At 42.7% G+C, this 27796-nt stretch overlaps 1 protein-coding gene across 3 annotated transcripts in view; it reads left to right on the forward strand.

Annotated features, from left to right (window-relative positions):
• Positions 1-27796, forward strand: part of GBE1 (1,4-alpha-glucan branching enzyme 1) — a 341386-nt gene that overhangs the window by 41735 nt on the left and 271855 nt on the right. The window lies entirely within an intron of this gene.

A 27796-nucleotide genomic window follows, 5' to 3' on the forward strand; every position in this document is an offset into this window, starting at 1 on the left:
TTGGTGAAATGATATCATTGTTTGTTGTAACCAGAGAAAATGAGGAAGGAAGCAACATCATAGACACAGTGGCAAACCTAGCTGTGCCTCCTAGGATAAATATATTAATTATGGTGCATTACATTCAAGACAGTATATGGAAAATGGATAATAAAAAAGTATCTGTTTCTTCTTCGTTTTCCTATCTCTCTCTTCCAAGTATTAAGAGAGAAGTCTTTACAGAGAACAATTATGACTGTAATGAGATGGTTAGAGCAAACAGATAGATAGTTGCAAATGTAATAATACTGCTTGCACTAGTTATTGTGGTGACACATTAATTGCAGTTCATTACAAGATCTAGTGAGATTTGGCATGAAATGTCACTAATACTGGCTTGTCCCATAATTTGATCCTCTACTTTCTAACAGCTGAAGAGGCACTCAGTCATGTGTGTATATATGGGAGCTTAGAGTAATACAATTTGTTTATTGTCTCTCAGCAAAGATGTAATTCTTGCTAAAATGCATAGAATCAGGGTTGACCCCTCCAGGGTCATTTTATCTTTTTCTGCATGGGGTTGGGCATGTGCCTAAATCATCCTTGACCAATGCTTATCCAATTTCTGCTTCATAACCTCCAGTGGAAGAGATTTTGCAACTTTCTTGAGCAGTGTATTCCATCATTTTACTGTTCTAACAGTAAGGAATCTTTCTCTGAAGCTATTCTAGCATGAAACTGCTAGAACAGAATCTGATTCTTGGGATTCTGACGTTGTAAAGGATTTCCTATTAATAAGGAAACAAATCCAGAATGGGTTTGGAGTGTAGGCTCAGGGGTATATCACACCTCCACCCCATGGAGCCAGATCAGAGCCTTGGGGCTGGTCTGTGGGCTGGATTGGGCTCACAGACTGGCCTTGTATACTGGAGCCAGTGGGCATGCTGGGCTGACCCTGTCTGCTGCATGCCTGGGGCACATCTTGCATACAGTACACAGGGTAGTCTGTGGGCTTGATCCAACCTGACCTCAGTTCTGTGCACAGAGCTGGTCCAGCATGGGTATAGAGTGTAGCATATGCCAGACTGACTGCATTGCATTGTGTGGGGCTGGGCTTGCCTACTCAAAGACCTGTAGGTAGTATTGCAGGCCAGATGGTTTTTGAAACACCTTGTGGCGCTCTATTCATTTCTCAAAATTAGCACTTGTAGACATGCCCAGCAAGTACTTAGAAGCATTAGCCATTTTTAAGGCACGTTAAGGTTGCAGGTCTACATGTGTATAGCCCCAAATCACCATTTTTAAAAGTGAATTAAGGGTAACTGAACTTAAATTTGATACCTGCATAAAGCAGGCAGAGCTCCCACCCTCAGCACCCAGCCTGCCAGGCTGAGCCACACAGAGCCCCCAGTAGCTCATGCTGCCTCTCCCATGGGCAGTGTCCAGCAGGGAGGCTGGGTGTTTGCTCAGGACAGAGTTGGGTGGAGTAGGGAAAGCCATGCAGGGTGCTGGGGGTAGACACAGTCCCAGTCCACTTGTCCTGGGCGAGAGCCGCAGAGCGGCCTTTTAAGGGTGCCTAAATCCTGGGCAGGTAGCAAGGCATTCTGCCCTTGCAGGGCTGCATTGCCTGGCCAGCAAACTTGCCCCAAGGGAGAAGCACAGGGGAGCCACTAGCAAAAGCTCTGCCCACACACTGCACTGCCCCGTTCCCCTGCAGGAAGTCACGGGGGCAGGGTGGGGAGGGGGGAGGGCTTTCCCTTGTGCTTAGACAGGAGCTCTTGTGCCTCCTGCCCCCTCTGCCAACTTAGTTCCAAGTCAGTTGGCACACCGACAGGTATTGCTGCTGCTGGAACTGCTGCTCCAGCATCTGCACCTTGGAGAAAAACACCTGCCATTTCTTTGCCTTGGTGGCACCCAGCAGTAGCATGGGCCCATGGGCTTGGCTCCGGCCCACTCTCGTCTGACACCAGGGAGGCAGGAACATGAGGGGGAGGGGAGGGAGGGGTTGGGGCCAGACCAATCATGTCTGGGGGGACTAGAGGCTTCCACCCCCTTGGCCAGCGCTGGGCTGCACCCCTTGGCGATGTTGCCATGGGCTTTGGGGGAGGGAGGGGCTGTTCAGGATGCTAAGCAGGACAGGCTGCAAAGGCAAGCTGTGTTAAAGGCGTCTTAAGGCATGCACGTGTAGACACATGCCTAAATCACCTGCAGTGTGCCTTGGGCTAAGGCGCATTAAGTTTAGGCACACACAAATTCACATGTAGACACGCCCACTAAGTACAGACATTTCCTCAATTTAGACACTTCCATTGCTTGTACTAGATCATAAGTGTGCTTGTTGCAGTGATGAAAAGGAGATATTCTGGTGTGGATTCTTCCTTTGTTTGGAGGCTTGCTAGAAGTCTTATTTCCCCAGCTCACTATTCAAAAATAAACTTGTAATTATTAGAAAACACAGAGCAATCGTATCCTTGATACTTCTCTGGCTTAGCTATTATGGTTACAGGAACTGTGTTTCTAATTTTAGTTCATCTAATAGCTCTGCAGAGGGCAGGGCAGTATGGCATCTTTGTGCATTTAGACATGCGCTCCCAGAGTACGGGGTGGGTGCTTTTAATTGGAGCAGGTCCAGGAGCCGCTCTGAAGTACCCGGAGCATCATGCATATCAACATCTCCATGCTGAAAAATGGTGGCGGGGCGCTTTAGCCCCGCCACCATTTTTCAGTGCAGGCATGCTGATGCATGCGATGCTGGAGTCTGGAGTGTGGTAATTGCCACACTCCAGCAGACTGTTAATCAAGTCTGCACTGTACAAGTCTGCGGCTTACTACATCAAATGCTATAGCATCTTTGTCAGAATATGAGGTCTGATGTAGTAAGATGCTGCTTGTAAAAGTTTAAGCCTTCTTATTGAGTTAGTCTTTAAAGTGCTATGTTGCCTTGCTTCCTGCCTGACTTGACTACTACAGCTAACTATCTCTCTCTCTAATAGTTATGGTAATATCACTTTTTGTTTGAGGTTGTGCAGATATCTTTGATTGTTATCTTCTGCTTGCTTTATTTGAACAATATTTTTTTTTTTTTTCAGTCGCACTCATTCTCCTGCCTCTAGAGCTATTTTTCAGTTTCTCCAATGAGTATTCATTAATTGTGTCCTGTTCATGCAGGAAACCATGTAGAGTAAGTACGTTATCATGAGTATGCAAACCTGTACTTGGTTTCTGTTGGAATGTAGGACCTCAAACAAACATGCTAACAGATGTAGTTCTCCTGCAGATATGCAGCACTGTGTTGCTTCATTAGCCCACCCTGTGTGGATAGGAAGTTTCCTCCAGAGCCTTAATTTAAAATGAAGCAGAACAAGGTAATTGAAAATATAATTAAGGTCATATGTATTCCACTGTCAACTGGAACCGATTTTTGCCACAAGACTTTTTAAATCTGGTGCTATGATGGGAACACATCTGAATCTGTGTTCAAACTCCTTAAAAAAAACAAAAAAACCAACTTATTTTTCTGAGCTGAACACAAAAATGGGTAATTCAACCATGCAGCAATTTCTTTTATTTTGGTATGACTCAGTATATTTTACCTCTTTTTTTTTTTTCTTCATGCCCATGGGTGGTTTCACTTTCCTTTCTCTGGGTGAAGGTGAACACCAACAGGCTCTACATGGCTCACCTAGACTGGCTTTACATTACTGAATACCACTTTCCTCGGCTGGGCTACAGCTGTTGGGATCTCTTACATGACAGCCTGGTCTGGTGTCAACTGGGTTTTCCTGAGTTAATTCATAGCTGAGCAGCCTATTTTTGTTTCAACTTTGGTCTCCTGCTGGGGGCCTACTTTGAAACTGCCACGTGTATGGCAGACTTGGGCAGTTTCAAGAAGTAACCTCCCCTTCAGGCATATCTAGGGTCTGGGCATTGGCCCAGGTGCCCAGCAGTAATGTCACTTTTGGTCCAATTCATATTGGCTGAGGACACACTCGTGTCCCACTGATAGTTGATTAGGGGCTGGACATAACCAGGGGTGGGCAATTACTGCCCACAAGAACAGTCTTGTCATTGGCATACCTTAACTGGGGCCCAGTACCTGGGACTGTTGTTAATGGGAGGGCCAGGGCCATTGGGTGCTGCTGCAATGCATGGAGCAGTGGTTCGATGGTTAGGATGGACACAGCATTCCAGAGAGGGTAACCATGATGAATGCCACTTCATGCTGGAAACTGGGCACAGTCCTGCTCACATTCAGGAGTCTAGAAGTCCAGAGAGATCTTAGTAGGGATCCTGGATGGTTGAGGTGAACCAGCCGAAAACCGAAGGCTTCCAGGATCTGGAATAAGAAGTTGCGGTTGACGCTATCAAAGACTTTGTCGCGTGTGGGGTTGTTTTGTTTTGTGTTGTTTTTGTTTGTCTTTTCCTCCTTGATACAGGAGGATGAGACCAATTTTGTTCAGGTCAGTTCCATAGCTGCCAGTAGGTTATGTAGCAGACACAGGTTGTCCTGGATGGTTCTGTCAGGTGTGCAGTAGCTCTTTTCTGAGTCTGCAACAGAGGTCACAACCATTTTGAGCTGGTTCATCAGGGCTTTGGTCAGGATTTTGTAATCGGTATGCAATAGTGATACTGGTTGCCAGTTCTTAATGTTACCAAGATCCCTTTGTTGGGCAGTAGCATGAGGGCTGCTTGCTGGCAGCTGATTGGAAGGATCCCATCTTCAAGGCTCTCCTGGAAGATGTGTATCTGCAACTGTCCATATGGTGTCACAATATTAGCCTTCTGCAGGTTGCCCTCTTACAAGACTGCTTCACATACCTCTGGAAGACTTGGTCAGCCTTCACTTCCCCTCCTGGAAATAGCAGTGGAAATTGGGTAAAGCACAAATCAAGATTTTTTTTTTTTTTGCCAATGAGGAACACAGCAGGCAACCCAGTACTGCCACCACATCATGCAAGAGCATAAAGGAAGATATTGTGGAGCTTGAGGCTTCCCTAAAGGATGCAGGTAACAACCATGTGTTATATGAGAGCCTCAAACTCCAGAAAAAAACACTTGAACTGTTTTTAAAGGGTTTGGCCTGAAGGAACTCAACTCGGAACTGCTGCTTCCAAGAACTCAGAAGCTGATGCCCCAACCTGTTTCCCATCCCTACCCCCCTCCCAAACTGGAGAAAAGTTGTGCTGAACACCATCTGCTACCTTACAGCCCCAATCAGTCCAGATACTTACAGACCCTGCCAGACTGATGTTGGCTTCTACATGGAGCTGTTTGCAGCTACGCCTGCCTACCCAGAAGCTATTCAATACCTACAGTATGGCTGGGGAGGCCCTTGTTCATCTGAGGCTGACTACCTTGAACAGGAGCTGCTTTTGGCAGGGCTTATTGCTTTCATAGAAGACCTCACCACAGGAAAGGCATCAGAACTTGACAAATTCCACAAGACTTCTTGACCCCTCCCTCCCCCCCTTCAGCCCAGACTTCCAGATCTGCACGTGGTGGCAGGGAGCAGCAAAGGCTGCTGGTTCCATCATGTGGGGCCACCCCACCCAAGTGCGTGAATGCTGGGAGTTACGTGAGCCCTGTATGATGTAGCAGAGCCAGGCCAGCCTCTCTCTTTCCTGCCATGTGCAGCTCCTGGAACTGGCTGGAGCGCTGCACTGCCAGGCAGCTGCACCTGTGTAGGCCACAAGTACCCCAAGGGCTTACCACCTGGTGGTGGTGGTGGTGCTGCTGCTGCTGTCGCCAGGGGCAGTTGTACACCGTGAGGGAGAGAGGGTGTGTGTATGTCTGGGGGGGGGAGGGGGCGTTCCCCACCCCCTCCCTCATCCTCCATACCCACACCCTGCCCATCTGAGCTCTGCTTCCCCGCCTCCCCACTGGGAGCAAGCCCTGGGCTCCATGATCCCACCAGCCATAGCCCCAGGCTCTGTGCTCCCTCCAAGCTGCAGCTTCCCTATCTGGTGTCCCTGCTGCAGCGTTCGCTTTTCTTGGGGTGATGAGCCACTGGAGAAGCTGAGCAGGTCTGCCAGTGGCTGTGTGTGCAGGCCAGTGCAGGGGCCCTCCTGCACAGGAGGGTAAGAGCAAAGTAGGCTGGCAGGTTGGGCAGGGTATAATTAATTGGTGGATGCCTGCAGGTTGGATGAAATTGCCTGGTGGGCCAGATTAGTGGTTGCCTTATTTGAAGTGTTACATAAACTGGACTAATTGTGTTGGAGATGCTTCTAGTTCTTTGCAGAGCTTGTGTAGAAAGGAAGTTCCATTTGATAGAAAGTTCAAATGGTTTGGTTTTGTTAGTTTCGAACAGACTCCTCAGATGTAAAGTTTTCTGTAAAAGACAATGGAACTCCAGTGTGGCTCAGTCTATGTAATGGTTGCCCAAAGCAATGGACTCTGAAAATCACAGGAACTGATACTGCTCAAGAGTCAAGCAGGCAGGAAGCTAGTTCTGTTAGACTTTTCTTGGGTTCTTCTACATCTTTGTATTTATTGAAAGATCTTGAACTGCTCTGATCATAATGAATTATCATTGAGCATTATCTGGTTCTAAGAAGTGTTTTATCAAAGAGCATGTTACACACTCTAACAGTATGCTTGGTGGTTCAACTTCAAACTAATGTTTAACAGGCAATTTCTGTCTTGTGTAAGCTTAATGGGTACCTGAGTTTAGTAGGAAGTTTATAGGTCGGAAGCTATTTGGCAGTTTCCTCTGATACTAGGGCAGATGCTAAAACACTTGGATAACTTGGGATTGATAAGAGTTGCTTGCTTTGGGCTAGCAATTCAGTCTGGAATAGGATAAAAGTAAGGTTACTTAGAAAACAGTCTTGAGGGGGAAAAAAAGGGAAAATCTCTGGAGTGTAGAGGAATATAGCTCACTTTAAATATACAGTATTTAGCAGTCTATTTTATTAGCTAGAATTCACTTGAAACATCAGCATTATTTTATATATAATGGTGGTGTGTGTGTGTGTGTGTGTGTGTGTGTGTGTGTGTGTGTGTGTATGTATCAGTGTTGTAGAAACCCTACATTCTAATTTATAGAAAAAAGACAGGAATTGCATGCTTTATTTCAACCACTTAGTTTATATCCAACCTGATAACTTGCTCCTGTGGGTTTTTTTGTTTTTGTTTTTTGTTTTTAATTTTTATTCGGGTTGTTTGCCATTATCAGATTTTTTTTTCTCAATAACCTGTCCAAACACTTGTGCTTTTCTTATGTATACTGATAGAACATGAATTATTAATGGCAATATTTCAGTAACTCACCTGACAAATTTGATGATTTCTTCTTTCCCTTTGTATATCAATTTATATTGTACGCACACACATAGCATACATATTCTGTACACATCGAAGAGAGAAAAATTTAGAGCATCACTGTATTAATCAGGAGACCCACTACTTCTGTCTTTAATAGTTTAATGGTATATAGAAATCTAGTACCCTTTTTACTAATTTTAATGTAAATTTTAGTTCAGAACAAGTTAGAAGGGTGGTAAAATTCTTCTTGGCGATTTGCTGACTTGAGAGAGAGTGTCCTTTCCCAACTTAAATTAGTATACAATTAAATCTTATACTTGGTTTTCAATCATGTAAGCATTAAGTCTTTTTGTCTCTAATTGTGAAAGAATTATGCCATTCACCATATGGAAAAGTGTTTGGGCTTTTTTTGTTTTTGTTTTTATTTGTTTTTTGGTTTTGTGGTGTTTTTTTTTGCTTGTTTGTTTTTTTGTTTAATGGGGGTTTCCTCTTGTTTGCTAGACACAAATGTGTTGGACATAAGTGACTGGGAAATTTTTAGGTTAACTCTGCTCTAGTTCCTGGGCCAGTGTCTGTCTGGTTTTGCCTAGAACCTCAAGCTTTGTTTTAAGAATTGGGTCCTTATGCACTTGTCCTTGTGCACTTGGGTTTTTATGCACTAGCTAAGAGTCCCATTGAGTTGTCTAGCCACAGGAGCTCAATTCAAAGTTGAAGAGCTCTAGCTCCCATGAAGCTGGGAAGCGTATTAGAGCAGCAGTAGTCCTGTGTGCTTGTGCAGAACAAGAACCCTTGCTGACATCATAGTATTGTATGTAGCAAGTATAAAGGGTAGAAATATGAGTTGTACAGAGAGGTCTGGAGAAACCCTTATGTTTATACTTTTTTTTTTTTTTCTCTCATAGGAGAAACCTCTACTATGACTCTTCAGTATTGCAGATAAGGGGAAGCTGAAAGTCTGCAATAGTAGAGTCTTCTCGAGCAGGTTTCTATATGAAACCTTAGTGTGCATGAAGAGCCTCAGACAAATAGCAAATAGTGGTAAAAAATTGTAGAGAGATTTCTTATAAATGTTAATTTGGCTTACCCTTCTAATCCTTTTTTTTTAAGGGATCTTTTAATACACTTTTAGCTTACAGTTAAATTTTCATGGGAAAGTATAACCCTTTTCCAAAATGCATATTTATAAGATTAATTAAAAACCTACTAATTGAAAATAGTGGAGATTTAACCTGGTAGAGTAATAGCATTTGTATAAATTACCTTTCCATTTTATACAATTAAATACTTTAATGTTAAAGTTCATCTCATATTTCAATAGCAGCTTTAACTAAGACATTAAATATATGAAATAACTCAACAAGCATTCTTAAAGTCTTTTGAAAAATATGGCAAAAAAGGTCTTTTGGGCTCTACTTTAATAAGCATTCAAATACTTGTGTTTTAAGAATTCAAGTTTTTTTACAGGTGTGTGGAATCATTTTCAGTTTGGTTTGTACACCTATTCTGAACTCATCCTTTTGCTTGGCCTTCTAGATAATGGCTTAAATAACTACTTCAGCATATGCAATATTCAAAGAGGTTTTGTAGAGACACTTGCAGCTAACTGTTCAGTAATGAAATAACCTTTGTTTTTCTTTTTTTGTCTGGGTTTTTTGCAAAGTTGGCTAGCTTTCATAGGTGAAATCTCTTAAACTTTGCACTTCACACTAAAATGAAAAATGGAAATTTTAGAATTTGCAAATCTTGTTTATTAGTTGTTCCAAGTTAAATGACAGAATCAAAAAATGGTCTCTATTTTTATTTGCATGTTTATTAAAGGTTCTTCATTCCTTCAGTAAATCTTCAGCACATAAAGTGTGCACTTGATATGGGAGGATGGCTCAATACTGAATGCTGTTGATGTGCAGCATCGTAGAAGATTTAACTAGAATTGAAATACAATAGAACTCTTGCCTCCTACCCTGAAGAGCTTCCACATAAAAGCAAAAACAGAATAACACATGACCCCAGTTATAATGCACATCTGGTGGGCAAGTAAGTACAAGTATTAGCTTCTTGGAGCTTCAGAACATTCTTTTCCTTGATGTTTTGATTTGTAGGAATCTTTACCAACACTTTCCTCAATTTTATTGGCAGTAATTGAGCAAGTTTTTTTTTTATTCTCTTATCAATGAGATAAGCTCATATTTTTTTTTCTTTATTGCTAAAGGAACTAGGGGACTAACCTGTAGTCCTGCTTGACTTCATTTGAAAGACTTTATTTATTTTGGCAGATCTCTGCGATAATTACGCAATGATACAATAAGTAAAGTGTTTTTTAGTTTGTTCCCTGTATTTTTTCTGATTTTTTTTTTTTCTGTAAAGTTTGGAATGGTATTGCATGTATTGAAGTGTGTGGGCTGAGACAATGGTGTAGGGCATAAGGATTTAGGTATATTGGGGACTGGGGGACCTTTTGGAATGGCAGGGACCTGTACAGAAAGGATGATCTCCACCTGAGCCAAAATGGTACCAAACTGCTGGAACATAACCTTAAAAAGGTGGTTCAGAATCTTTTAAACTAAATGCAAGGGATAAGGGGGAGCCAACAGATGTAGGAAACCACACAGTTCAGAATGACATGCCCTATAAGGGTGAAACCATAAAAAAGGAAGGGAAAAAAAAGTGAAGACAAGCACAACCTCTTAATAAGGAAATGGTCACACAAGTAGCCAACTGGGCAATAATAAAATGTATATGTGATCTTAGACTTCTAGCATTAATATAAAAGCAAAGTTAAGGGAACTTGAATGCTTAGCTGTAAATAACTTTGGCATAATGAGTATCTCTGAAACATGGTGGAATGAAGAAGACCAATAGGCTGCTGTAATACCATGATAAAAATTATGCAGGAGTTATGGAGCAGAACATAGTGGTGGGGCATTGGCACTCTACATCAATGACCCACATCAAATCAAATAGGGTAGATTTTTCAATTGAGGAGAGGTACCATGTAATCTCAGTGGATAGAAATCCTGAGTTTGAATAGGGAAATTAAAAGGTACATCTGGGGAGATATGGTTACTCCCCAGACCAGGACAGCAGCAGTGAGCTAGAAATGCTAAGGGAGTTGAGGCTGCAACAGAACAAAACACCGTAATAATGGTAGAATTCAACTATCCACAAATACATTAGATCAGTCTACCATCAGGCCAGGAAGCAGAGAACAAATTTTAATTAAGTTGTAAAAGATTGCTTCCTGGAGCAGTTAGTCCTGGAACCTAAAAAAGGAAAGGTCATTCTTGGCCTACTGGTAAGTAATGCACGGGATTTTGTGCAAAGGGTAAGTAATACTGAGCTGCTCTGCAATAGTGACCACCATGCAATTGGGTTTGACATCCATTTGGAGGGGGAGGGGTAACTAGAAGAAAATCTACCATAGTAGCCTTTTAACTTTTTAAAAGGGAGACTAGCTTCCTCATTTTGGCATAGTTAGACAGCAGTTAAAAGGGGCCACTAAGGAGGTGAAGAATTTGCAAAGTAGTGTGGGAACTTCTTAAGAACACCAGTATACTGGAGGCACAGAACAAATGCATACCGCAAATCCAAAAAAAAAAAAAAAAGCAGACCAAAACAAAGCCAGCATGGTTTAATGGCAGAATTGCAGAGGCAATAAACAGAAAATAAGGCTTCTTTAAAAAAAAGTGGAAGTCAAATCCTAATGAAGAAAATAAATAGAGCAATTTCTGGCGAATTTATCTGTAAAACTATGATAAGCTGAGAGAATTTGAAGAAAAACTGTCTAGAGACACAAAAGGTACACTAAAAGGTTTCATTAAGTACATTAGAAGTCAGGGTAGTGAGGTGGGCCTTTGAATAATCAGAGTATGAACGGGATACTAAAGAATGACAAGGCCACTGAAAAACTAAAAGCAGTCAGGATTTGTGGGAGAGGTGATATCTTATTAGACCAACTAGATCTTTGCAAAAAAAAATCTTTTGTGTCTGAAAGCTTGCAATCTATGCCCTTCTTCAGGCTTAGGAGAAAAGATTGTAAAAGTTCTCCTGGGTAGAAATGAAAGTTCGTATTTCATTTGTTGTGTTGAAGAGTGGTAAATCTGTTTGGAACAGTTCATTTTATATGCAGATTAGGCTCTGAGAAGTTGGAATAGTCTGTTTACCTTGAAGTTATATAGTGGTAAGCAGGATGTAGTCATTTCATTTCTACCCAGGAGAACTTTTACAATCTTTTCTCCTAAGCCTGAAGAAGGGTGTTGGTGCCCTAAAGCTTGCAATTAAAGATTTTGTTTGTTTGGGTTTTTTATTTATTTATTTATTTTTTGCAAGCATCTAGTTGGTCTAATAAAAGAGATCCCCTCTACCATGCGTCCTGATTGCTTTTTCCTCTAGACCAATATGGATACAACCTTGATACTTGAAAAACTACATGCTTTTTTCACATCCATCTTCACCGTGGAGGAAGACGAGGAACTTGGCTGTAGGGACAAGTTAGTGGAGCTGACCCAAAATAAGGTTTCATTACGTGAGGTTTTAGAGGAAACTAGCAAAATAAACCGTAGCAATCACTAGCACTTGATGGCATTCACCCTAGGGTTCTGAAGGAGCTTAGATTGGATATTGCTGAGGTCTTAATTGTAATATGCAACCCATCGTTTAAAAACAACCTCAGTACCTGAGGACTGGAGGGTTGCCAGTGTGACTCCCATATTTAAAAAAGGCTCTAGAACAAAGCTTCTCAACCTGTGGTATGTGTACCCTTTGGGATACATGAGACACAGGCAGGGGATACATGGGTACCCCAACACTCTTGCCCTCTCTTCCTCTCACCCTCAAAACTATGGCAAAAAATTGGTGCAATTTAAAAAAAAAATGAAATTCCCCAGTAATAATCTGTTCAGTGCTCCTAGCTTTGGCCTACATCACCTCTAGCCCAGGTACATACTTGAGTTGTGCACCCCTGGTGCAAAAGATGGCAACCCTACCCACACCAAATTGGACATCTGTCATATCACAGCCTTATATACACAGCCCTTCTTCCAAAATATGGCACACTTTAGTCTGCAAATATAAAATCCCCTGGAAAATTGAATGTTGGGGTACTTATTAAAATTTTCAGAAGTTAGGGGGTACTTGCTACTTAAAAGGTTGAGAAACACTGCTCTAGAGGAGTCGGGGAACTATAGGCCAGTGAGCCTAACTTCTGTTCTTGGAAATGGTAGAAACATAATGATAATGATATTATTAATATTAACATTATTAATGATAATAATAATAGCTGCAAAGCTCACCTGGCTGCAAGCTGAGTGGGTGAGCTGTACTTAAGAGCTCTGCAAGAAAAGGGCGGCAAAACTTTGCAGAGGGTGCATAAGCTTTTACCAGGCAGGAGGGTATGGAGTACATGGTGCATGCTTCTTATTGGAGCATTTAAACTGTAATCAGAGTCCACATTGCAAACCACAGGCTCTGATTCACTGCTACTGAGCCATAAAAGCTGAGGGAGGAAAAAGGGGGGGTGGGGGGAGGAAGGAAGTAGGGGAGAAAAGCTGGGAGGAGTGGACTCTAGCCCTGGAGAGACGGGGTGCAGACTCAGCCCAAGCCTGGGTAGATGAAACTGAAACTTGCCCAGGGAGCAGGTATCAGGACAGGGGAGAGCCTTTGTCATCTTGTGAGAAGCTAATTTTCCCCACTGGGTTCGGAGATGTGCAACCAGGGACACGGGTGCCAGGGAAAGAGTGGGGAGGGGTTGGTAAGCAAGGCTGGTGGGCTTGTTGGGGTTGGGAGAAGCAGCTGAGTCCTTAAAGGATTAAGGAGTGGACTGTGAGTTGTCTGACTGAGATGCTGGGGTGAAATCTGACCCATGGAGTCAGAGACCTGCAGAGGGAAACCCCTGTTTGCACATAGATGTGCTAGGATGGGGAGACAGCCCTGAGGGGGAGTGGGCTGAGAAAAAACAAACCAACGTGGGTGTGTGACGGGACACCAAATAACTAGTGTTTGCAGTAAGTGTATTTCCAGGAGGAAACTGCTTAAGAGAACAATCTGCCAATAAAGGAAACAAAAGGGAGCCTACTGCCTGCAGCAGCTGTTCAGAGCCTGTTTTGCTGTGTTGCCAGGCATGATTAAAGGAGATCATCTTCCCCAAAGCAGCAGAAGCATTGCCTTCGCCATCTAGTGGTGGATCATAGTTGTAGCTGTGTTGCTGTTTCTTGTTTTGGGAAGTGGATTGTGACCAGAAGGAAATCAATTGGGTTATGGGGCGGGGAAAACTGTTTTCAAGCATTATAACAAAGTGAATTTAGTTATTTAGGTTGTTTAGCACAAGTGGGACTACCCAGTAAGTGGATAATTCCAGCACAATGTTGTAGTTGTAAATTTATTCTAAATTGTTAGTTTTGTTGTTAACTATTGTTGTTATTTTTTTGTTTTGTTTTCATTTTTTCCTGTACATAAGTTAGTTGTGTATAATAAAGAATAACGTTCATTGGGTTCAGAGCTAATTCCTGGGTGGTAAGGGTGAGGGACATACCTTTCCATGGGACACCTCAGTCAGTAGTCTGCCTGAGGGGCTCCCAGGAATACTGGCACCCTGAGGACCCAAAATCTGGCGCATCACCTGGCCTTAGTGTGCTGGCACAGGTTACAACAGAAAAAGCATTGTTTGGCTCGCCAACAAACATAATTTACAAGGAGGAGTCGACATGGCTTTGTCAAAGTGTAATCATGCCTCACCAAACTAGTAGAGTTCTTTGAGGATATCAATAAGTAGGTACACTGACGGGATGCAGTTGACAGTATATTTGGACTTCAAAAAGCCTTTGACGAGGTACCCTACCAGAGGCTGTTAATTAAATTGGGTAGTTACAGGGATTACAGGAAACATCCACTCAAAGATAGAAAACGAAGAGTGAGTAAAAGTGGTCAGTTTCTAGGATGGAAAGATGTAAACAGTGGGGTCTCCTAAGGATCTGTGTTGGGATTAGTCCCATTTAACGTTCTGTTCTGGAAAAGGGGGTGAATAGTTAGGTAGCAAAATTTGTGGATGACTTGAAATTAGTCAGTGGTAATGACAAAGTCAGTGTGTGAGGAACTAGAATGATTCAATGAGTGGGCAACTAAATGGCAGAAACAATTCAATGTACATAAGTGCCAAGTGATGCACATAAACAAAAATAACCCAAACTAGACCTATATTATGATGGGCTCTCCATTAGCTGTTACCATACAGGAACACTATTTTGGGGTCATTGGACAGTTCACTAAAAATATCAGCTCTGTGTAAAGCAGCTCTCACAAAGGCATACCAAATGATAGAGATTATTAAGAAGATAATTGATAACAAACCAAAGTATCATTATGCCCCCTTTGTAAATCAGTGGTGCATCCACACCCAAGTACAGTGCCCAGTTCTGATTCCCCACTCCTCAGAAAGGATATGGAAGAACTAGAGCAGGGCAGTAAGGATGATTAATAGTCTGGAGGGGCTTTCATATGAGGAGAGACTAAAAAGGCTGGGCTTATTCAGTTGAGGGAGGACATAAGGGTTTACTGAATGGTGAAGAGAATGTTAAATAGGGATTTTATTATTTACCATCTCTCAGTGCAAGAATTAGGGGTCACAAAATGAAACTAGCTGGTAGTAAGTTTAAAACTATCAAAAGGTGGGGTTTTGTTTTGGTTGTTGGTTTTTAACACAGCATGTAATTAAAGTTTTGAACTCATTCAACCAGATGTTTTGGAAGCTGACAGTTTTTAGCCAGATTCAAAAAGGGATTGGACAAATTCTTGGAAGGAAGAACAGCTACTGATGATGGGAATTTGGGATACAGTGTATGAATCAGAACTTTGTAGCCCTTACATGCTGGAGGCTGCAAGTGAGAACAGTAGGGAAAGAAACCCTGGTCCCATCTACTTTAATCTCCTTTTCAGCATCCATTGTCTGCCACTGTGATGCAGGATACTGGCTAAGATGGACCTATGATCTCAGTTGACAGTCCAGTAAATGGCAGTTCTTATGTACATTTTCAAGTTCATATTCACACACAAATGTCTATGTGTTTTTATTAAATAAGTGTGATGCATCATTATTCTTGTATCTCCAACAAAACCAAGGAAGGGATTCTTACGCTATACTCAGCACTGGTGAGACCACAGCTGGAATACTAAGTCCAGTTCTGGGCACTGCACTTATAACAAGGATATGGACAAGCTTGAGAGAGTCTAGAGAAGAGCCACCTATATGATCAGAGACTTGCACGGCATGTCATAAAAGGAAAGGCTGATGGACCTGGGACTTTTCAGGGCGCAGAAGAGAAGGCTAAGAGGGGACTTGGTAGCAGCTTACTGTTGTATTAGGGGAGTACATCAAGGGCTGGGTAAACAGATGTTCACCAGGGCATCCTTGTGGAAAACCAGGAGTAATGGCCATGAACTCCTGGAAGATGATTTTAGACTCCAACGTTAGGAAAAACTTCTTCACTGTCACAGTGTCCAGACTGTGGAATAAGCTCTCTCCAGAGGTGGTGCAGTCACGTCCTCTGGAAATCTTCAAGAGGAGACTGGACAGTCACCTTGCTGGGGTCACTTGACCCCGGTTGCCTTTCCTGCCTGGTATAGGGGGCTGGACCCGATTATCTTCTGAGGTCCCATCCAGCCTTGCAAACCATGAATGTATCATTTGTCAATCTTTGAGTGAGTGGTCGCATCTGAGTATAGGGGTCTGGATGGCCCAAGAGGTCCAATCTAGTCCCCAAATCCAACTGAAACTCATGAGAACACTAGTTATAAAGGGAATCCTTTCTAAGGACTGGTTGGAAGGTGCTGTCCTTCTCAACCTGTTGGCTGTTGATTGTGTGTGTTTTGTTTGGTGTGTTTTTTGTTTGTTTTTTTTTGTGGCTGGGATGGAAGGGAGCGTTTTAAATGAGCAATAATCATAAGCCATAGAATTTTAGATGTTGGTCAACTTAAATCATTCAGTAGTCAATTCAGTGCTGGGAGCAGGGGCTATGCCTTGCTGCTGCCGAAAACAAGCTGCACCTGTGTTGTGACCCCCGCCCCCTGGCAGCTGGGCAAGCAGCAGCAGGGCAGAGCTCTCACGGCTTCCCCTGCTGAAGCACAGCCGGAGGAGCCGTGGGAGAAGCCCCGATGGCTGTGCTGCCTGGCCTTATCCCCTGCTAAGCCCCAGCCTCCTGGCATTTTTTATTAGAAAGCCCTGCACTTACCAGCTGCAGGAGCAGCAAATGGGGCCTCTGGGTATCTGTAGCAGAGCTCCCCCATGCAGTGTGGGGCAGCAGGGATTGCCCCCCTGGAACCTGCGTGGCACTTGCCCCATGGTGCGGGTGCAGCATGGCTCAGCAGGATACCGTGTGCTGTCTGGGAGCTGGGGTGGTTCCACCTGTCAGCTTGAGGTCCTGGTTCAATTCCCCAGCTTTTTGATCATTCCCCCAGCTCTTCCTGGGGCATGGCCCCCGGATCTATGTGTGGGGTTTCAGCAGGTGGCTGCTGCCGGCTGGGGATATAGCCCAGGGCCGCTGCCATCTCCAGCTGGCAGCGGCAGCCTGCTGTCATCCCACATCATCTGGGGGCCTGTGCCCCCCAGGAATTCCTGGGGGAAGTGATCAGAGAGCAGGGAAAAAGATTGGGGAGCTGGGGAATCTAATTGGGAACTGAGGGAGTGTTCAGGGACCTGAACATTGCCCCAGCCCCTGGCTCATTTTGCCTGGGAACTGTAGCAGCTTCACTTATCAGCCGGAGCCTGGCAGTGCTCGGCCCCAGCTGCCAGGCAGCAAGTGGAGCCCTGCCAAGTCGTGTGGCATCTGCACCATGGGGCAGGTGCTGCACAGGTGCCAGGTAGTGGGAGGGGGGTGATCCCTGCTGCCCTGTGCTGCATGGGAGGCTCTGTCATGAGTGCCCAGAGGCCCCATTCACTGCTCCTGTAGCTGGTGAGTGTGGGGCTTTTTAAATTAAAGTTCTGGGAGGCTGGGGCTGAGCGGGGATGGAGCCGGGCAGTGCAGCCATGGGGGCTTCTCCCGTGGCTCTCCCCACCTGGGGAGAGCCAGGCATAGCCAAAGCAGTCATGACAGAACCTGCAGCCACCTGGCTGTGTCTGCCTCTCCCAGCTGATCTGAATTTGTCCAAATCGGCACCAAATCTTCTGAAGCTGATTCAGCCAAATTGATTCAGGACAGTGATCCAAATTTCTGAATTGAATCACTGTCCTCCAAATTGGCTGAATCTGAATCAAATACTTCCCTATTCTCACAGGCCTAATTAATAGTGAACCCAGAGGGGTTATACTCTTAATATTACATAGTTCTTGCACAGGAAGTCCATGGTAAACTTAAAGTACCTCAAAATAGAACCCTGTTTGTCTGTGTCCGTTATGAACCTTTGTAAGGCATAGTTGAACCCTTTTTTAAATCTTCATCATTATGATCATGAGGTAGTTTCTACCTGTCCTGAAGGACTTGTGTATCTACCATGAGCCTACAGCTGGGCTCAGGAAACCTTAAGAGAAACCTTCATCCCTTTGTTATACTATTCTCATGGAGAGGATTAATGTAGGCTTGTCCAACATATGGTCTGCAGGCTGCCATGCGGCTCTCCAAGGCATTTTCTGTGGCCTGTGGTGCTGTGACAGGAAATGAAAGTAAACATTGTTTACTTTCATTCCTATCCCTTGTCCCTCCCCTAGTCCCCTCAGCAGCTTCCTAATGGCTGCTGAAGGGCTGGGGGAGGGGCAAGTTTCCCACACGCAACACTTCAGCTTGATGTTGTCGACACGGTGGGTGTGGGAAAAGGAGTAGCCATGTGCTTCTCAGGACAGGATAAGCCCAGCCGGAGCAGTAAGGGCTCAGCTGCACTTTTTCCCCCCCACCTGCACCGGTCAGTCCTGAGCAGCACATGACTCCACCGCCGCTTCTGCTGGCTGGTGCTGACCTGGCTGGCCTCCCATCCCCAGCAACCAGTGGGAAGCCAGCTTCAGCATGCTTCTTTTCCTGGCCGGTGCTGACCCGGCTAGGCAGGGCAGCATGCAGCTAAATCTGGCTTCCCACGTGCTGCTGGGGATGCCCGGCTGGGTTGGCACTGGGCAGCAGAAGCGGTGGTGAAGCCTCCTGCCTTTTGCGACCAGCTGGCACAGGTAGGGGGAAAGTGCAGCAGCATGTGGGGAAGCCACTGCTTGATAGGGGACGGGATGGGCTGGCCGGGCTGCACCAGGGAGGGAAAGCTGTGGCTGAGCCTCCTGCAGCTGTGCTGTATGCTCCTTTAAGACTGAACAATATGCTCAAGAATAGAGCATGAACGATCTGGGCTCCAATGTAAATTTGGAACAGGTAAAAATCTTGTTAAAATACTGTCCAGTGTTTGGATTGTTTGCTTCTGTTTCTCTTTGTGTGGGATTGGGGGTTCAACTTGTTACTACTTGTTAAAGATGTGTTACTAACAAGTTATTAATTCAATAAAAGTAAATCTTCTTGAAGATTATTCTCAAAAATGCCCATATTTTTTTGCTTTGATTAGTTTCCACTCTGGCTGATATCTTTTCCACATTTGATCTGAAGACTTGCATTATGCTTCTTTTATTCATTGAGAAGTGAGTAGAAGTGAAAGTGTTTATTTTAGTCAAGTGTTTGGTATTATTTCATTCTTGCTTTTGTGGTTTAAAATCCAAAATAAAAACAGTACATTTCCAGACCCATTTCATTGTCACTTCCTGCAACTTCATTGGTGTCAAAAGGTCATTTGACATCACTTCCTGATGTGATACTGCTTCCTGTGAGGGCTTTGAGTATAGCTCACTGGCCCACTAGGTGATAAAAAGTTTGTGATCTGGCCCCACATTCGAAGAAGTTGGACACCCCTGAATTAATGTCTTCTGCCTTAGCAAAAGGAAGTCTTGTTTTTGACCTGAAGGCAGGCTTTGTGGAGGAGACTTATTAGACCTCTCTAGTGATCTCCCTAATAAGAAAACAGAGTTCTTGTGTGCACATCTGTCAGGTGTGGTTTGGGAAACCTGGGTAAGAGCCCTCTATGTTCTTGCATCTGGTTCCTAACTAAGCTACTGGAGCAGTGTGTCAAAACTAGCTCCTGAGGACCCATGGCAAAGTTAACTGATTTTAAAATGTTAACTTGTCCAACTTAATTTTATTATTACCTTTTGTCCTGTAAGCTGCAAAAGAACTGCTAGTGAAGTTTTACTATTCTTGTTTAATTAGGTGTTTTGACTATAGAATGGGCGAAATAGAACTGCTAACTCTACTAAGGGGCAACAGAGAGCAGTGTTTGCTTAATTGCACAACTTGAACTTTTTACCCAGTTTTGTTTTAAATTGGTTATAAAACATTTTTTTCCTTGATTTTTCTAAACTTCACTTCTAATTTTGAACACTGTCAGACTTCATATGTTATACTGTCAGATTAATGTATTGAGAGAAGGTGCTGGAGAAAATTGATCTGTTCTGGATTACTTGGTATGCATCCAAGAGTTCTGAAAGCATTTTAAGAATAAAGAGTTGAGTGGCTGACCTGTTTTATAAAATAGGCCATTTTATTAAAATCAGGTACTCTACTGGATGACTAAGAGGATGATAATGTTTCACCTTTAAAACAGTGTTAGTATAATACTGTACATTTTATATTGGTAAGAACTGCTACAATGCTAAGAAGAAAAAAAATCAAATGCAAGATGAGAGCAATGCAGCTGAACCAGTGCATCTCTGAAGGAAAGTCATGCCTTGCAAATTTACAAGCAGAGGTGTAACTATAAGAAGCCCTGTTATGGTGAATTCAGGTGGAATATTTTCTTTTATTTTTTGACCCCCAAATGGGTAAGAGAACCATCTGAATGGAATTTAGCTGGACTATCAAAATGCTTTTGAGAAGCTTTTTTTAAATTTAAGATTTCCAAGGAAGCTTAGTGGTGGGATCAGATACACATGGTCAGGAAGTAAAGTGTCTGAGAGAATACAGATAAATTGATCATGGTTTTGACAAGGTAGACTGTTAACAGCAGAATATTCTAAACTCTTAAATGAGGACCAATATATATTTAAAAAAAATCTAATCATTTAGAGCAATCAATCATTTTCAGATGACAGACATTTCGAGAGACCTAAGTCTTAAGGTGCACTAAAGAAAGCTGGATGAATGGGCAGTTCAAAGAATTTGATTGAAGGAATAATATGCATAATAGATTTTAAATTGACAACTTGAGAGGATGAAGAGACATTGGCAAATCAGTTAAAACCAACCTTTCCGCAACATTTGGTGGTGAGGGTGGAGCCCTGCAATTTTTAAGAGACCTAAAGAATAGAGAAGATCTGCATTAGAAACATGGTGACATCATATATACCTACCTGGCATTGTGTGGCACTAACTGCAGTGCCTTAATGCCCAGCAGGGTGCATTACTGGGACCAGTTAATAATAAGTTTTAGATTAATAGGCCTCTCTTGAGCTGAATGAGCAAGACCATAATTTAATTTTGTAAGATTAGCTACAAAATGGTAAACAAGTGACATACTAAACAGCACACATGCACTGAATCAGTGCATTTTCTAAGAAGGGGAATTTTTGAGAGAAGTAAAAGTATTCCCCATTAGCAAGTTCCTACTATGTCCTAACAGTACTTTTCGTAGCAACAGGCAATTGTGAATATAAAGTTGGTGCTATTTAATAGTGGATGTTAAGAGTACAGAACTGATTAAATATGTACTCGAGTGTTACCTCACCTTACCTCCATACTCAAACTTGTGGAGTGTGGAAATGCTTATGCACACACAGGTCTTGTAGCTTAGAGGGTATGTAAGAAGTATTCTGTAGAGCCCAGAGTGGGGAAGAGATGAGGGTTACACTTGACTGCCTGCTATCAGGCACTAGAGCACTGTTGTGCTGTTCTGGCTATACACAGTGGTGTAGCGTGGGTCTCTGGGGGCCAGTGCTTCCATTTGCGCCCCTTCCCTGGTCTGTGGCCGATCACCAAGCCTGGAAACGCTGATGGCAAAACCGGAAGTCCCAGCAGCAAAAGCGGGAGTGCTGCTGGGGGACTGAGTACCCCTGGAGGGCCTGGCCTGGGGCATGCCCCCTTTCGCCCCATTGCTTTGTTACAGGCCATATATGTGAGAGTGATCTAGGGATGTTTTGCAGGGGAACAATTATGTGAAGGGTGTAATCCTTTTTGCTGTTTACAGTTGTCCCTTGAAACCTAGTACTGGCCATTCTTTGAGACAAAGTAGTGGACCAGATGAATCGCTGGTGTGATCAGGTATTGTAATTCCCTTGTTCCTTAACTTCTGAGTTCTGAAGCAGAACTTATAATGGGAATTAATAGTAGAGTTGTGGGTATAGCACCTGTTGTCCCTTTTGCTGTTCACTTTTGCCAGATAGTAGTTTTCTTTAAATATTGAGTATATTACCATAAAATTGTTTGAAAAGGTGGGGTGTGTGGTTTACATGACTGGCACAGTTGATTACAATCCTTGTTATTTGTGGGCAATCATCCTACAGTAATAGCAAAGAATTGACTTTTGACAGCCTTCCATTTTCCTCAATGTGATAGACAATTAGAATACTAAATCTTTTTTTGTTTAGTGGTGAATGTAGAAAGGTATTCTTGTTTAGCATAGTGTTGCACTGGGTTATGTCAATAATATTACTAGCAGCATTACCAAGAAAACAAACTTTGCATTGCACATTGGAGTTTAAATTGGAGAAGAAACAGATGGCTTCTTATGTTTACTGCTGTGACAAGCTAATAAAGACTATTTAAATAACTTGTTCTATGCTGTAATCAATTAAAATTAAATGCAACAGTGATGAGCCTCTCTGGACTGGACCTACTTTACTACATGTGGAATATTGACCATTAATGATCTGTGAGTGGGATACATCTTAACAAATTCAAGTTTATGAACACTGTCTATTATGGTCCCTTTGGCAGGTAGGTAAGTTTTTTAGTCTAGTTAATGTGTACATTGAAAGTCCTAAGGCTTAATGGTATATAACAGTACTTCCTGTTAAAAATGTACGGTGTACATGATAAACAATTTTTCTTGTTTTTCCCAAAGCCAGAGTGCAACCCTTTGTTTTAGATGTTGCTTTGATTCAGACTTCGTAGCTATCAGTATTATTGTTGTGGAACTCATTGAATCTGTTTTGGGTTTTTTTTGTTTTTTTTGTTTTTTGTTTTTTTTTCTCCTCCAGACTTGACCTTGACACCTTCTAATACAAAATAAGTCTATTAGAAATAGTTGACAGAAGAATCAAATGGAAACTGATATGCTGTGACCTACAGCTCCATTAAAAATGCTTACAGTGAATAATACCTTTCAAGCCTATTTTCCTTCTTAAAGCCTATTATTTAATCCTATTTTAACTTTATTAACAAAAAAAAAAAACTTTGTGGAAGATTCTGGCAATAAGTTCCTTGTACTAAGCTCCTTTATTTAAAAATGATGCAGTGAATCTCAATTAAAACTGATCTTGAATACCGAAAGCAGATTATGTAACTAAAGTAAATGTGCATTAGTAAACTAGGTAAATTAATTTTAATGACTATTGTCTCCCCATTGCAAACAAATGAATAACTATATTGTTCTTGTAGTTTACCTAGGCATGTGATTAATGCTCAATATGAAATATTTCTGTGTCCTTTTGGCAATGTAAAAACCTGAATGTTTAACAAGAACACATTTTCAAATTAAAGTAATAAATCAGAATTACTGAAGTAAATCCTGTAGTATGCCATACTCCTCAACTGGCATTGGAAGTGTAGTATTTTGTCCCATGTACTTTTGGCAACCTGCCTCTTTATCAGCTACTGTCTTTCCAGTCACGCTTGTGTTCACGTCTTTGCTACATGCTCTGCTGATTACCTTGGAAAAGGGCAATGCTGTAACTGTTCAACTGACCTTTCAGTTTATTTTCTCTTGTGTAATATGAAACATGAGCTAACACAGTCTTAGTCTACTGATTTCTAGAAAGAATCTGTCGCCTTATATTCCTACAACTTTCTGCTGAAATATGATGGGGGTTCTCTGTAAGTAGGTTAATTAAAATAAAATGAAAATAAAAAAGGATTGCAGTGGTATAACTTCTTAAAAATTAAATAGATAAGACCATGGGTATGGGGAAAAGCCCTTTACTACTAAATATGGTTATTACATTTTATATGAATAGTATATTGAAGAAAAGTGAGAAGGTGAGTATTGAATGAAACAACTGTTCTTAATCTGAACATAGTTGTATGAGAATCTGTTGCATAAAAATGGATTAGGTAAACAGAAAACTCTATATTGTTAAACCAAGTTCATTACGTAAAAATTGGGAAAGTATTCAGAACGCAAGCTTGAATTTTGACTGAGACATGAGTCAACAGTCAGTTGTTCATAGGAGGGGAGGTATAAACGAGCAAGTGGGCACTGTGATGGAAATTGGCTGCTGTGATGACCCAGGGCACTAATTCAGTATTTTAATTATAGTTTGGTGTGTTAGAACTTCTTGCTAAGTTGCTACGTGCTAAGGGAGAGCACGATCTGACAGTAAGGAGTCAGATCTCCCCCCAGATTTATTTTCCCTGCTGTAGCTGTGGGGAGGGGCAGGGGACAAACTGATGGCAAACCTCTAATAATTCACTTCAATACCTAGAAAATTATAACAGATTTTATAATTTGTTCCATATGTAGGACTTAATTATTGGGGGGTCATCTTATAATCAGGATTGTCTTCTATTGGAGTAAATATGGAGATAAGTCTCCTGACTTTTGGTAGGAAAAATCACCACTTCTTGTATATCTTCAAATTTGATCTGTCTGTCCCTTTTAGATGTATCCCTATTGGATTAAAGAGGTAGGTCAGCGAGTGGGAGTATTTTAGTGATAATTCTGCCCATTTAGTACCACAGGAGAGTAAAATTAAACTTGGGTCTCTCTTTTTTTTTTTTTTCTCTTCCTCTCTGAAACACTGGAATCTGCTTGGAAAAGTCACCAAATGATTAGGCATAAAATAAATCTCAGTATTTATTTCTTCCTCGCCCCACAGTCACCTTGATGTTCACCTTTTTAATTGAATGGTATGGATGTTTGCTGTGAGGCAACTGGAGGGGACCTACAAGAATGCTAGCTGTTGAATTCTTCCTGTATGTCAGTAGATTTACTAAATTACATTTAATGAGAAAAAATAAAGCAAGGTTCTGACTATTTCCTCTATATCGTTTAAGGAAATACTATGCCAGAACATTAAAGTTACCAAATGGCTTGCTTGCCTGAAATATTATTAAAATATACTGCTTATGTTATTAAATTTAATTGCTTATTAGTATTTACATTTCTACCAGAAATAGCAGCTGCTGACTGGAAATGTCAAGAAAAACTTAATAATTAGCATCTAATCTTTCCATATACTCAAGATTCTTTTTGTCATATTCTTAGAAATTATAAAGTATTTTAGTGCTAGGAGTTGGACACAAATGGATTTTATTACATTAAAAATAAGGCACTGTATATGGAACTTGCAACACAGTGAACAGTTGCTCATTAGTTATTGGTAGGCAAATCAATTTATTTATACTATCTTTTAAACATTGCATTCTGCTTTTATCTTCCATTATTGCCACAGACTCATTTACTATTTGTTTTAGATAAAGTGCAGGCAAGATCCTCTCTCCCCTCCTACCCCTCCCAATTTTTCTTTTAAATGGTTTTTATTAAAACAGGTTTCCAGTCACAGTTTGGTGGGGGAAAGCTTTTGTGCTTCATAGGGCTCATGGCCCTTTTATTCGGCAGAAGCAAGGACTCCTGCTAAATCTTTCTTCCCTCTGGCAAAATTATGGCACTGTTCTATTAGGACCAAACAATAAACATCTAAGTTCTTTGGTAGCCTGCTTGAGAGGGGGATATGCCCAAAACCAAGTATATATCTTTTGCATTTGCTTGTCCTGTCAGTTGGGGGATAGCTACATTTTTATAAACTGTACCCACAATTTCTGTTTGGCTTTTGTTAACTTAGTAAGGGCAAGTAATAGCAGACATCTTAGTAATGTTTTTAGGGAGAAGATAGGAAAATTGGTGAGATACCAGAAGTGTATATATTAGGGATGTGTGAAATTTCAGCAGCCGTTTCATTTCAGAGGTGTTTCAGTGCCTGAAACGCAGATTCCAAAACAAAATGGAAGGCTCTGAAATGTTTTGGAAATGTTTTCGGAGGCGGCTCCCGAATACTCCAACACAGCCCCACAGCTCTCCTTTTAAAGTGCCGGTGGGGGCTGGGACTGGGCAGGGCAGCCATGGGGGCTTCTCCCACGGCTCCCCCAGCCCAGGGAGAGGCAGGCACAGCCAGAGGAGTTGTGGAAGAAGCCCCCATGGCTGCCTTGCCCAGCACCAGCGTCCTGGCACTTAAAGTCGGCTGCAGCAGTTGTGATCGGGGCCTCTGAGGCCTCATAGCAGAACCCCCCCCATGCAGTGGGGGGCACCAGGATCTCTTCCTCCACTGCAGCTCTTGCATCACAAGGGTGCAGCATGGCTCAGCAGGGTGCCACACTGTCTGGGAGCTGGGGTGGCTCCAGCAGTCAGCCAGAGCCCAGCACTGCTCAGGCCCAGCGGCTCCAGCTCCCAGACAGTGCACAGCACCCCACTGAGCTGCGCTGCACCCATGCAATACAACAGCTGCTGCATGGGTGCCAAGTGGGAGGGAGGGCGATCCCTGCTACCCCCCACTGCCCCATGCTGCTCAGGGGGGGCTCTGCCACGAGCTCCCAGAGGCCCCAATCGCTGCTGCTGCTGTAGCCAGGTTTTTTTAATTTAATTTTTTAAGTGCCAGGAGGGTGGTGCTGGGCAAGAGTCATGGGGACTTCTCTCACAGCTCCCTGCCACCAGGGCTGAGGTGGGCACAGCTGGAGGAGCTGCAAGATAACCTGCTGCCGTCCTGCTGTGCCTACCTCTCCCCAGCTGATCCAAAACAGTTTCGGCCGAATCGAAATGGAACAGTGATCCAAAACACCGAAATGACACGTGTACTAGAACTATGCAAAACGGCTATATACCAATTTGAGAAGCATGCACAACAAAAGGGAAGAATTGGACGACCTAATACAATCTGATTTATGATATAATTGGGATTATGGAGACATGGTGGGATAGTTCACGTGACAAGATTAGTCATGGATGGCTATAGCTTGTTCAGGAAGGCTAGGCAGAGGAAAAGAGGAGGTGGTGTTGCTATTCTATATAAAGGTGATGTGCATGTGTTCTGAGGTGGGAGGTAGGCCTGTCGGTCAGATGGTAGAACAGGGCGGTTGTCAACGTGGGTGTCTGCTACAGGCCACCAAACCAGGACAGAGGTGTGGATGATGTTGTCTTGAAATAACTGATGGAAACTTCCAGATCTCAGGACCTGGTTCTCATGGGTGACTTTAATTATCAGGACATCTCCTGGGAGGGAAACAACAATGCACGAGCAGTCCAGCAAATACTTGGAGAGTGGTGATGATGGTAACTTCTTGGAGAGGCCAGCTAGAGGAGAACCTTTTTCCAACTTACTCACAAATGGGGACAAATTGGTTGAGAATGTGAAGGTGGGAGGTAAGGTGTATGACGGTGATCACAAAATGATAACGCTCAGGATCCTAAGGGAGACCAGCAGAATAAGGGCACTAGACTTCAGAAAAACAGACTTTAGCAAACTCAGTGAGCTGATGGGCAGTATCCCCTGGGAGAAAAATTGGAGAGGAAAAGGAGTCCAGTAGCACTGACCGTACTTTTTAAGGAGGACTGCCTCTTGAGTATACAGGCATGCAGGGAGAAAATTAGAAAGGCCAAGTCATGCTTTGAGATGCAGCTGACAAGGGACATAAGGCACTAAAATGGGATTGTACACATTTGTCAAAACTAAGAAGACGACCAGAGAAACCACAGGTTCCATACGAAATGTGGAAAGTGATTCGGGTATCAGTGAGGCAGAGAAGGCTGAAATATTTAATGACATTTTCACTTCAGCCTTTCTAAATAGGGACAACTACCGAGCAATGTATGTAGTTGACAGCAAAGATAGGGAATGAGGCGGAGCCTAGAATGATGGCTGAAGAGATCAGTTATTACTCAGAAAAGCTAGATGTTTTCAGGTTGGCAGGGCCAGGTGGAATACGCTCTAGGGCACGGAAGGAATTGGCTGATGTAATTTCAGAGCCCTTAGCCATCTTCTTCGAGAAATCATGGAGGTTGGTAGAGGTCCCACATGATTGGAAAAGGTCTAAACAGTGCCTATTAAGAAAAGGAAGGAGGAGGTTCTGAGGAACTACCGTCCAGTCAACCTGAAACCTACACTTGGAAAGATAATGGAGCTGGTTCTCAATGAATCTATTTTGAAATACTTAGAGGAGAAGGTGATCAGCAAGGATCCTGGTTTTCTTTGTTTAAAAATCAGAATTTCTCTGATTTAAGCCCCCCAAATCTGCATTTTTACCTAATTTTTAAAATGAAATGTATCTGTATATGATTGTTTTATTGATATTTACAATTTTCAAGTAATTTGGAAACTTACCAGTGCTGCAATTACTGTTATCGAAAT

Source organism: Alligator mississippiensis, chromosome 1 (assembly GCF_030867095.1).
Source record: "Alligator mississippiensis isolate rAllMis1 chromosome 1, rAllMis1, whole genome shotgun sequence".
In the NCBI taxonomy this organism is placed as follows: Eukaryota; Metazoa; Chordata; order Crocodylia; family Alligatoridae; genus Alligator; species Alligator mississippiensis.